Below are 10,563 nucleotides of genomic sequence, written 5' to 3' on the forward strand. Positions count from 1 at the left end.
ATTGATGTTAACATTTTTTCTAATCTGTATGTTGTTTCTTAAAAACTATTGCAGTAAAGACGGGTAAATTTTACCATTAGTGACATTTAGTGCATTCATAGGATTGCGTGACCATCACCCCTCTCTGGCCCCAGAACATTTCCATCAACCCAAAGGCAAGCCCTGTGCCCATGAAACAGCTGAAGTTCTTTCTTTATTTTATTTTATTATTATTATTTTTGGTATGGTTAATATACAATCACTTGAACAACACTGTGGTCAGTAGACACTCCTCATTATCAAGTCCCCCCCACATATGGCATTACAGTCACAGTCCATCCTCCCCAGTCCCTTTCCCTTTGGTAGCTGTCAGTCCATTACTGGGTTCTGTAAGTCTGCTGCTGTTTTGTTCCTTCAGTTTTTTTCTTTATTCTTATACTCCACAGGTGAGTGAAATCATTTGGTACTTGTCTTTCTCCGCCTGGCTTATTTCACTGAGCATAATACCCTCTAGCTCCATCCATGTTGTTGCAAATGGTAGGATTTGTTTTCTTCTTATGGCTGAATAATATCCCATTGTATATATGTACCACATCTTCTTTATCCATTCATCTACTCATGGACACTTAGATTGCTTCCATTTCTTGGCTATTGTAAATAGTGCTGCAATAAACATAGGGGTGCATTTGTCTTTCTCAAACTGGGCTGCTGCATTCTTAGGGTAAATTCCTAGGAGTGGAATTCCTGGGTCAAGTGATATTTCTATTTTGAGTTTTTTGAGGAACCTCCATACTGCTTTCCACAATGGTTGAACTAATTTACATTCACACCAGCAGTGTAGGAGGGTTCCACTTTCTCCACAACTTCACCAACATTTGTTGTTGTTTGTCTTTTGGATGGTGGCCATCCTTAGTGGTGTGAGGTGATATCTCATTATGGTTTTAATTTGCATTTCTCTGATGATTAGGGATGTGCAGTATCTTTTCATGTTTATGTTGGCCATCTGAATTTCTTCTTTGGAGAACTGTCTGTTCATATCATGTGCCCATTTTTTAATTGGATTATTTGCTCTTTGTTTGTTGAGGTGCATGAGCTCTTTATATATTTTGGATGTCATCCCCTTATCGGATCTGTCATTTATGAATATATTCTCCCATACTGTAGGATGCCTTTTTGTTCTATTGGTGGTGTCCTTTGCTGTACAGAAGCTTTACAGCTTGATATAGTTCCACTTGTTCATTTTTGCTTTAGTTTCCCTTGCCCAGGGAGATATGTTCATGAAGAAGTTGATCATGTTTATATCCAAGAGATTTTTGCCCATGTTTTTTTCCTAGAGTATTATGGTTTCAAGACTTACATTCAGGTCTTTGACCCATTTTGAAGTGTATGGGGTTAGACAATGATCCAGTTTCATTCTCTTACATGTAGCTGTCCAATTTTGCCAACTCCAGCTGTTGTAGAGGCTGTCATTTCCCCATTGTATGTCCATGGCTCCTTTATCATATATTAATTGACCATATATGTTTGGGTTAATATATGGACTCTCTATTCTGTTCCACTGGTCTGTGGGTCTGTTCTTGTGCCAGTACCAAATTATCTTGATTACTGTGGCTTTGTAGTAGAGCTTGAAGTAATCTGGATACCTTTTATTTCTTTGTGTTGTCTGATTGTCATGGCTAGGACCTCCAGAACTATGTTGAATAAAAGTGAGGAGAGTGGGTGTGCTTATCTTGTTCCTGATATTAAAGGAAGAGCTTTCAGCTTCTCGCTGTTAAGTATAATGTTGGCTGTGGGTTTGTCATATATGGCCTTTATTATTTTGAGGTACTTGCCCTCTATACCCATTTTGTTGAGTTTTTATCATGAATGGATGTCGAATTTTGTCAAATGTTTTTTCAGCAGCTATGGAGACGATCTTGTGGTTTTTGTCCTGTTTGTTGATGTAGTGGATGATGTTGATGGAAGTTTTCGAATGTTGTACCATCCTTGCATCCCTGGGATGAATCCCACTTGATCCTGATGATCTTTTTGATGTGTTTTTGAATTCAGTTTGCTAATATTTTGTTGAGTATTTTTGCATCTATGTTCGTCAGAAATATTGGTCTGTAATTTTCTTTTTTTGTGGTGTCTTTGCCTGGTTTTGGTATTAAGAGTGATGTTGGCCTCATAGAATGAGTTTGGGAGTATTCCCTCCTCTTCTACTTTTTGAAAAACTAAGGAGGTTGGGTATTAGATCTTCACTAAATGTTTGATAACTTTCAGCGGTAAAGCCATCTGGTACAGGGGTTTTGTTCTTACATAGTTTTTTGATTACTGATTCAATTTCATTGCTGGTAAATGGTCTGTTCAGATTTTCTGTTTCTTTCTGGGTCAGCCTTGGAAGGTTGTATTTTTCTAGAAAGCTGTCCATTTCCTCTAGCTTATCCAGTTTGTTAGTATATAATTTTTCATAGTATTCTCTAATAATTCTTTGTATTTCTGTGGTGTCCGTAGTGATTTTTCCTCTCTAATTTCTGATTCTGTTTATGTGTCTAGACCCTCTTTTTTTCTTGATAAGTCTGCCTAGGGGTTTATCTATTTTGTTTATTTTCTCGAAGAACCAGCTCCTGCTTTCATCGATTCTTTCTTTTGTTTTATTCTTCTCAATTTTATTTAATTCTGCTCTAATCTTTATTATATCCCTCCTTCTACTGACTTTGGGCCTCATTTGTTCTTCTCTTTTTAGTTTCATTAATTGTCAGTTTAGACTGTTCATATGAGATTCTTCTTTCCTGAGGTAGGCCTGTATTGCAATATGCTTTCCTCTTAGCACAGCCTTGGCTGCATCCCACAGATTTTGTGGTGTTGAATCATTGTTGTCCTTTGTCTCCCTATATTGCTTGAGCTCTGTTTTTATTTGGTTATTGATCCATTGGTTATTTAGGAGCATGTTGTGAAGCCTCCATGTGTTTGTGGAATTTTTCATTTTCTTTGCCTAATTTATTTCTAGTTTCATACCTTTCTGGTCAAACAAACTGGTTGGTACAATTTCAATCTTTTTGAATTTAGCGCAGCTCTTTTTGTGGCCTAGGATATGGTCCCTTCTTGAAAATGTTCCGTGTGCACTTGAGAAGAATGTGTATTCTGCTGCTTTTGGGTGTAGAGTTCTGTAGATGTCTCTTAGGTCCATCTGTTGTAATGTGTTGTTCAGTGCTTCATTTGCCTTACTTATTTTCTGTCTGGTTGATCTGTCCTTCAGAGTGACTGGAGTGTTGAAGTCTCTTGGAATGAATGCTTTGCATTCTATTTCCCCCTTTTAATTGTTAATATTTCTTTCACATATGTAGGTTCTCCTGTGTTGAGTGCATAGATATTTATAAGTTATATTTTCTTGTTGGATTGATCCCTTTATCATTACATATGTCCTTCTTTGTCTCTTGTGACTTTCTTTGTTTTGACGTCTACTTCGTCTGATACAAGTACTGCAACTCCTGCTTCTTTCTCTCTATTAGTTGTATGAAATATCTATTTCCATCCCTTCACTTTTAGTCTGTGTATATCTTTGGGTTTAAAGTGAGTCTCTTGTAGGCAGCATATAGATGGGTCTTGCTTTTTATCCATTCAGTGACTCTATGTCTTTTCATGGGTGCATTCAGACCATTTACATTTAGGGAGATAGTCCCTAGGTATGTACTTATTGCCATTGCAGGCTTTAGATTCATGGTTACTAGAGGTTCATGGGTAACTTCCTTACTATCTGAGAGTCTAACTTAACTCACTTAATATGCTATTACAAACACAGTCTAAAGGTTCTTCTTTTTCTCCTCCTTTTTCTTCCCCCTCCATTCTTTATATATTAGGTATCATATTCTGTACTCTTTTGTTTATCCCTTGATTGACTTTAGGGATAGTTCATTTAATCTTGTCTAGTCATTAGCTATTCTACTTTCTTTACTGTGGTTTAACCACCTCTGACGACAGCTATTACACCTTACAAATCCTTCTATCTATAGCAGTCCCTCCAAAATACACTATAGAGACAGTTTGTGTGAGGTAAATTCTCTCAGCTATTGCCTATCTGGAAATTGTTTAATCCCTTCTTCAAATTTAAATGATAACCTTGCTGGATAAAGTATTCTTGGTTCGAGGCCCTTCTGCTTCATTGCATTAAATACATCATGCCACTCCTTTCTGGCCTGTAAAGTTTCTGCTGAGAATTCTGATGATAGCCTGATGGGCTTTCCTTTGTAAGTCATCTTATTTCTCTCTCTGCCTGCCTTTAATAGTCTGTCCTTATCCTTGATCTTTGCTATTTTAATTCCTATATGTCTTGGTGTTGTCTTTCTTGGGTCCCTTGTGTTGGGAGATCTGTGCACCTCCATGGCCTGAGAGACTATCTCCTCCCCCAGACTGGGGAACTTTTCAACAATTACCTCCTCAAAGACACTTTCTATCCATTTTTCTCTCTGTTCTTCTTCTGGTACCCCTATAATGCAAATATTGTTCCATTTGGATTGGTCACACAGTTCTCTCAGTATTCTTTCATTCTTAGAGATCCTTTTTTCTTCTCTGTGCCTCAGCTTCTTTGTATTCCTCTTCTCTAATTTGTATTTCATTTATCATCTCCTCCACCATATCTAATCTGCTTTTAAAACTTTCCATTATATGTTTCATTTCTGATACTGTGTTCTGTAATGATTGGATCTCCAACTGGAATTCCACCCTGAGTTCTTGAATATTTTTCTGTACCTCCATGAGGATGTTAATGATTTTTATTTTGAAATCCCTTTCAGGCAGATTCAAGAAGCCGATTTCATTTGAATCTTTCTCAGGGGTTGTATTCATATTCATAATTTTACTCTGAACCAGGTTCCTTTGGCGTTTCGTATTTATATATGGCGCCCTGTAGTGCTCAGAAGCTCTACTCTCTGGAGCTGCTCAGCCCCTGAAGCAATGTTGGGGGTCATAGGGGAGTGGTATTGGTGCCTGGGGGGAGGCAAGAGTGGTTTCCTGCTTCCTGGCTGCTGTGCCTGTTTCCACTGCCAGAACCAGTGAGCCAAACACACAGGTATAAGGCTCTATGCTTTGTGTTTGTAGTTGCTGTAGACATGGCTTCCCTCTGGCTGGCCGAATGCAAGGGTTGGGTTTGCCGGTTTGCAAGCCAGGTGGGGCTGGCTGGGAGAAAGGCGCAGTAGGCTGCTTATCATGGAGGTGGTCCTTGGAGCTGTGTAGCCAGCCAGGGAGCTGGAGTTCCTAAAGATCGTGAAAGTTCCCAACCTCCTGGACAGAGTGCACCTGGACAATTTTGTCTGCCTCTCCTTTCTCCTGAGCAATAAGCTCTGTGCAATCCTTGGCCCTTTAGCAGCCCTCTTGCTGTTTGGAAGTCTCTCAGACTGCCCGGCTTTCTTTTGTCCCAGAGTAGCCAGATATGGATCCCTACTTTCCACAAGTGGCTGGAATCTCAGTCTCTGCAGGTATTCTGCCTGTCTTAGCTCTCCAACCCCCTAATCACGAGAGTACCATGAAAACACCATGAAATGTACGTTTGTGCTCCCAGATCAGATCTCCAGAGTTAGGCATTCAGCAGTCCCAGGCCTCCACTCCCTCCTTGCTCCTCAGTGGTGACTAACTGCCAGTGAGGTCACATCTCTCTTAGCCTCTTCTTTGAGGGACTGCACCCTGTTAGGCAGGAAAATAGATATGAGTGGGATGGAAAGAGAATAAGGCCAGGAAAAAGCCCACTAAAAATGACCCAAAGTGAATCAGTTAAAGCTCAAAAAGCCAGGAGCAACTTGGCCTGGAATGTTTGAATACTCCCCAGAGAAAGGAGGGTACCTCAGCAGAGCCCATGGCTTTATTGTGTTAATCAAGCATGCCCAGCTTATTTTTTTAACTTTACCTACATGCTTTTTTTTCTCCTTTGGCACTAATCAAGTAGTTTGCAATCTGGACAATTAATAATGGCAAGCAAGCCCAGCAAAAACAACATAGTCACAGGCAGGAAGGATTCCATCTTAAAAATAAGATTGCATTTTAATACCCAGGATGTTAAGAAGTAAGACTCTTAACTTACTCTCTAGCAAACAGACAATAACTCAGCCCACCTTGGGAGCCAGGCAGACAGTCTTGTTTGATATGCTCCCAGACCAAGAAGGCTGGGCTCCCAGGGAGAAATCACAGCAGGAAGTTGCTTGTGTTAAGTTAGTTCTAAGTATTATTCAAAGACCACCTAACAGGTCTGCAACCCCAGCCCTTAGTCACATTCCTGAAGAATCCTTAAAATGGGGAACCCCCAACCTCTAGGGGAGCTCCTCTCCCTGAGGTCACCTGCACTTTCTAAGTGTGTAAACTTTTCACTTTAAACTCTCTCTTTTCAACCTTTCAGTGTGCTCCTCTCTGAGGTTGACTGCACTTTTTCTGTAAGTAATTTTATTAAAACTTTTCCTCTGCTTCACTACTGTGTCTCTGCCTTTCAATTCTTTTTTGCAGTGGGGCCAAGGGCCAAGGAAAATACACAACACTCCCCCAGTAACCCAACCCCATCTTCAAGGAATACGCAGGTCACCCTGACTAGAGAGACTTGCGACTTACCAAAGGTTCCAGGTCCAGCAAAGCCCTGGGCACATGCTGAGGATGCCCCAGAGGAGAGGCTGATGCCTGATGCACCTACCACAGGGGCAGGGGTGTTCTGACCAAAGGTGGGTGTGGATGTGCCTGGAATGGAGAGACCGCAAAGAACTGTGACAACTAGGCCCACAAGAAGAAGGTGTCAAAGCAGGCAGTAATGAACTGGGGGAAGTCTGCTTGCAAATGCATCCCCACAGGATCCCTCAGCCCACACTGATGTCTGGCTCACCCCTCGGTAAGGAAGCACATGGGGTGACTGGGTCCTAACCCCTGTGCTCCACGTGAGCTGGAGCTCACCCCCCCTCTCCACCAGCTGCAGCAGAGCACAAGCCGCTTAGCTGCCCTTTGGCCACCTGAGGAGAACCTTTGCACTCCCTTGGCCACCACAGCACAGCTGAGGGGGACACTGAATGGACCTCCTTTCTCTCATGACTAATGTTATGTCTCTTCCCCATTTGCCTGCTCCTTCTCCTCTAATTCACCACAGCCCCACACCACAGTCAGCCCCCATCCTTCCACAGGCTCACTCGAACTCGATCTCCTGCACATACTTGCCCTCATGGTGCCTCCTGCCCAGTGCTGGGCTACCCTCCACAGTGGCTCTCTGGGAAGATCCTCTCACATGTATCTGTATCTGTCTAGGCCTGAGGTGGGGTGGGTGCCCCCCAAGGTGCTGACCTTGCATGTAATCTTCCCCCCCACCTGGCCTATGGGGGTCGCACCTTATTGCAACCAGGAACTGATCCTCCCCCAGATCTCGGATGTGAGCACAGTGCTGTCCCTGCTCCCATGCCAATCACAACCACTCCAGATCCTCTGCCTCATCAGGGCCTGTAGTCAGCCCCCTGCCCCTCCTGCTCCCTGTGCCATTTAACCAGGTTGGGTTTACTCTCTATCCACTTATTTTAGATCCATACCTCAAGCCTGACTGTTGCTGGGCAGATACACACAACTGTGCTGACCAGCCTTGCTTCAAATTCCTAACCACAATTTCCCAGACTTCAGAACTGCCTGGCACAGCTCTCACATGTCATTTTCTCCCCCTCTCCAAAATGACTACTGAGAGGCCCTCCTTGGTATACATCTCTCCATAAAGCGCTCCAAGGAGCTCTTATATACAGTGAAGAAAATGGAAGCTACCTGGGCCCAAACTCCTTATCATGCATCTTCCACATGGCAAATAAAATTACTTTCTTTTGCCTGAAATTCTATGGTGACTTCCTTTAGTCCTTTAGCAAAAACATTTTAAAAGGCCATGAATGAACTTCCTTCTGCCTGTCTCTTAATGTCATTTTATCCCACTTTCCTTTTTAAACCTCTAGCCACACCTGGCTGTTCTCTGCTCATGAAAACATTAGGCTCATGTCTGCCTTTCTGCCTTTGCTCCTGTGCCGGCAACACCCTCACTCCCAGCCGCAGTCCCTGCTCCCAACTCTGGAACTATGGCCATGGCCTCAGTTTGTTATTGCCTCAGAAAGGCTGCCCCTGACTACCTAAATAGCTCCTCCGGTCATGAGTTACACGGCTACCTGATGCTGTTTACAGATAACATCTGTGATAACATCTGTCTCTTCACCACAGTGTACAGCTCTGAGAGCAGAGACCGTGTCGGCACTTAAAACAGCACCTGACACTGCAGACCGAGCCCATTCCAAATCTCACCTGCAAACACAGACGTGTTCTGAGGCGTACCGGCCACATGGAAGGGAAAGGGTGTGCTCTGGCCAGCTGCACCCAGGGAGTTCTGACTCAGGCCTCCCAAGGAGCCATGCCACCAGTGCTCCCACTCTGTCCTGCGCCAAAGCTGAACACCCCAGTGGTGGAGCTGCTGTGGGAGGCAGCCACACTCATCCCAAAGCCCCCACTCCCAGTGGGGCCTGCTGACACCCTGGATGTGAAGGGCAATGAGATGGTGCTGCCAAACACTGAGCTACTGGTCCCGCTGCTGGTGGTCTTGGTTGTAGCTCCAAAGCCCGAGGTGGTGGCTGCAAAAAAGGAGGAAACATGGATCATTGTCTAACCCCATACACAAAAGTAAATTCAAAATGGATCAATGACCAGAATGTAAGCCATGAAAACAAAACTCTGAGAAAAAAACATAGGCAATAATCTCTTGGACATAAACATGAGCAACTTCTTCATGAATATTATCTCCCCAGGCAAGGGAAACAAAAGCAAAAATGAACAAATGGGACTATATCAAGCTAAAAATCTTCTGTACAGCAAAGGACACCATCAATAGAACAAAAAGGAATCCTACAGTATGGGAGGATATATTCACAAATGACGGATCTGATAAAGGGTTGACATCCAAAATATATAAGGAGCTCACATACCTCAATAAACAAAAGGCAAATAATCCAACTAAAAAATGGGCAGAGGAGCTGAACAGACAGTTCTCCAAAGAAGGAACTCAGACGACCAATAGACATGTGAAAAGATGCTCCACATCACTTGTCATCAGAGAAATGCAAATTAAAACCACAATGAGATATCACCTCACACCAGTAAGGATCACCATCATCCAAAAGACAAACAACAGCAAATGTTGGTGAGGTTGTGGAGAAAGGGGAACCCTCCTACACTGCTGGTGGAAACGTAAATTAGTTCAACCATTGTGGAAATGAATATGGAGGTTCCTCAAAAAGCTCAAAATAGAAATACCATTTGACCCAGGGATACCACTCCTACAGATTTACCCTAAGAATACAGCAGCCCAGTTTGAAAAAGACAGATGCACCCCTATGTTTATTGCAGCACTATTTGCAATAGCCAAGAAATGGAACCAACCTAAGTGTCCATCAGTAGATGAATGGATAAAAAAGATGTGATACATATACACAACAGAATATTATTCAGCCATAAGAAGGAAACAAATCCTACCATTTGCAACAACATGGATGGAGCTAGAGGGTTTATGCTCAGTGAAATAAGCCAGGCAGAGAAAGACAAGTATCAAATGATTTCACTCATATGTGGAGTATAAGAACAAAGAAATATGGAAGGAACAAAACAGCAGCAGATTCACAGAAACCAAGAATGGACTAACAGTTACCAAAGGGAAGGGAGTGAGGAGGATTGGTGGGAAGGGAGGGATAAGGGCAGGGAAAAAGAAAAGGGAGCATTATGATTACTATGTATAATGTGTGGGGGGGGGGTCTCACGGAGGGCTGGGCAACACAGAAGACAAGTTGTGATTCTAAAGCATCTTACTATGCTGATGGACAGTGACTGTAATGGGGTCTGTGGGGGAGACTTGGTGAAGGAGAGCACCTAGTAAACATAATGTTCTTCATGTAATTGTAGATTGATACAAAAAAAAAACATTTTAAAAGGCCATGAATGATCTTCCTTTCTGCTTGTCACTTAATGTCATTTTATCCCACTTTCCTTTTTAATCCTCTAGCCACACCTGGCTCTTCTCTGCTCATGAAAACATAAACTCATCTCTGTATTCAGGCCTTTGCTCCTGTGCCTGCAAAGCTCTCACCCCCAGCCGCTGTCCCTGCTCCCAACTCTGGAGCTATGGCCATGGCCTCAATTTGCTATTGCCTCAGAAAGGCTGCCCCTGACTACCTAAATAGCTCCTCCGGTCATGAGTTACATGGCTACCTGATGCTGTTTACAGATAACATCTGTGATAACATCTGTCTCTTCACCACAGCGTACAGCTCTGAGAGCAGAGACCGTGTTGGCACTTAAAACAGCACCTGACACTGCAGACCGAGCCCATTCCAAATCTCACCTGCAAACACAGACATGTTCTGAGGTGTGCCAGCCACGTGGAAGGGAAAGGGTGTGCTCTGGCCAGCTGCACCCAGGGAGTTCTGACTCAAGCCTCCCAAGAAAGGGGCCGTGCTGCCAGTGCTCCCACTCTGTCCTGCGCCAAAGCCGAACACCCCAGTGGTGGAGATGCTGTGGGGGGTCAGGCACGCTCATCCCAAAGCCCCCACTGCCAGCGGGGCCTGCTGACACCCC

The 10,563-nt window shown here is 43.4% G+C and overlaps 1 long non-coding RNA gene across 1 annotated transcript; it reads right to left on the bottom strand.

Moving 5' to 3' along the window:
- Positions 1–224: 224 nt before the first annotated feature.
- LOC140843985 (uncharacterized) lies at positions 225–8,867 on the bottom strand. The gene is made up of 3 exons (XR_012121996.1): positions 8,248–8,867; positions 6,550–6,672; positions 225–5,637 (listed from the first exon to the last, which is right to left on the bottom strand). It is a non-coding gene; the product is annotated as an uncharacterized lncRNA (long non-coding RNA).
- Between the last annotated feature and the right edge of the window lie 1,696 nt (positions 8,868–10,563).

The sequence above is a fragment of the Manis javanica genome, chromosome 10 (genome assembly GCF_040802235.1).
Source record: "Manis javanica isolate MJ-LG chromosome 10, MJ_LKY, whole genome shotgun sequence".
Taxonomy (NCBI): Eukaryota; Metazoa; Chordata; class Mammalia; order Pholidota; family Manidae; genus Manis; species Manis javanica.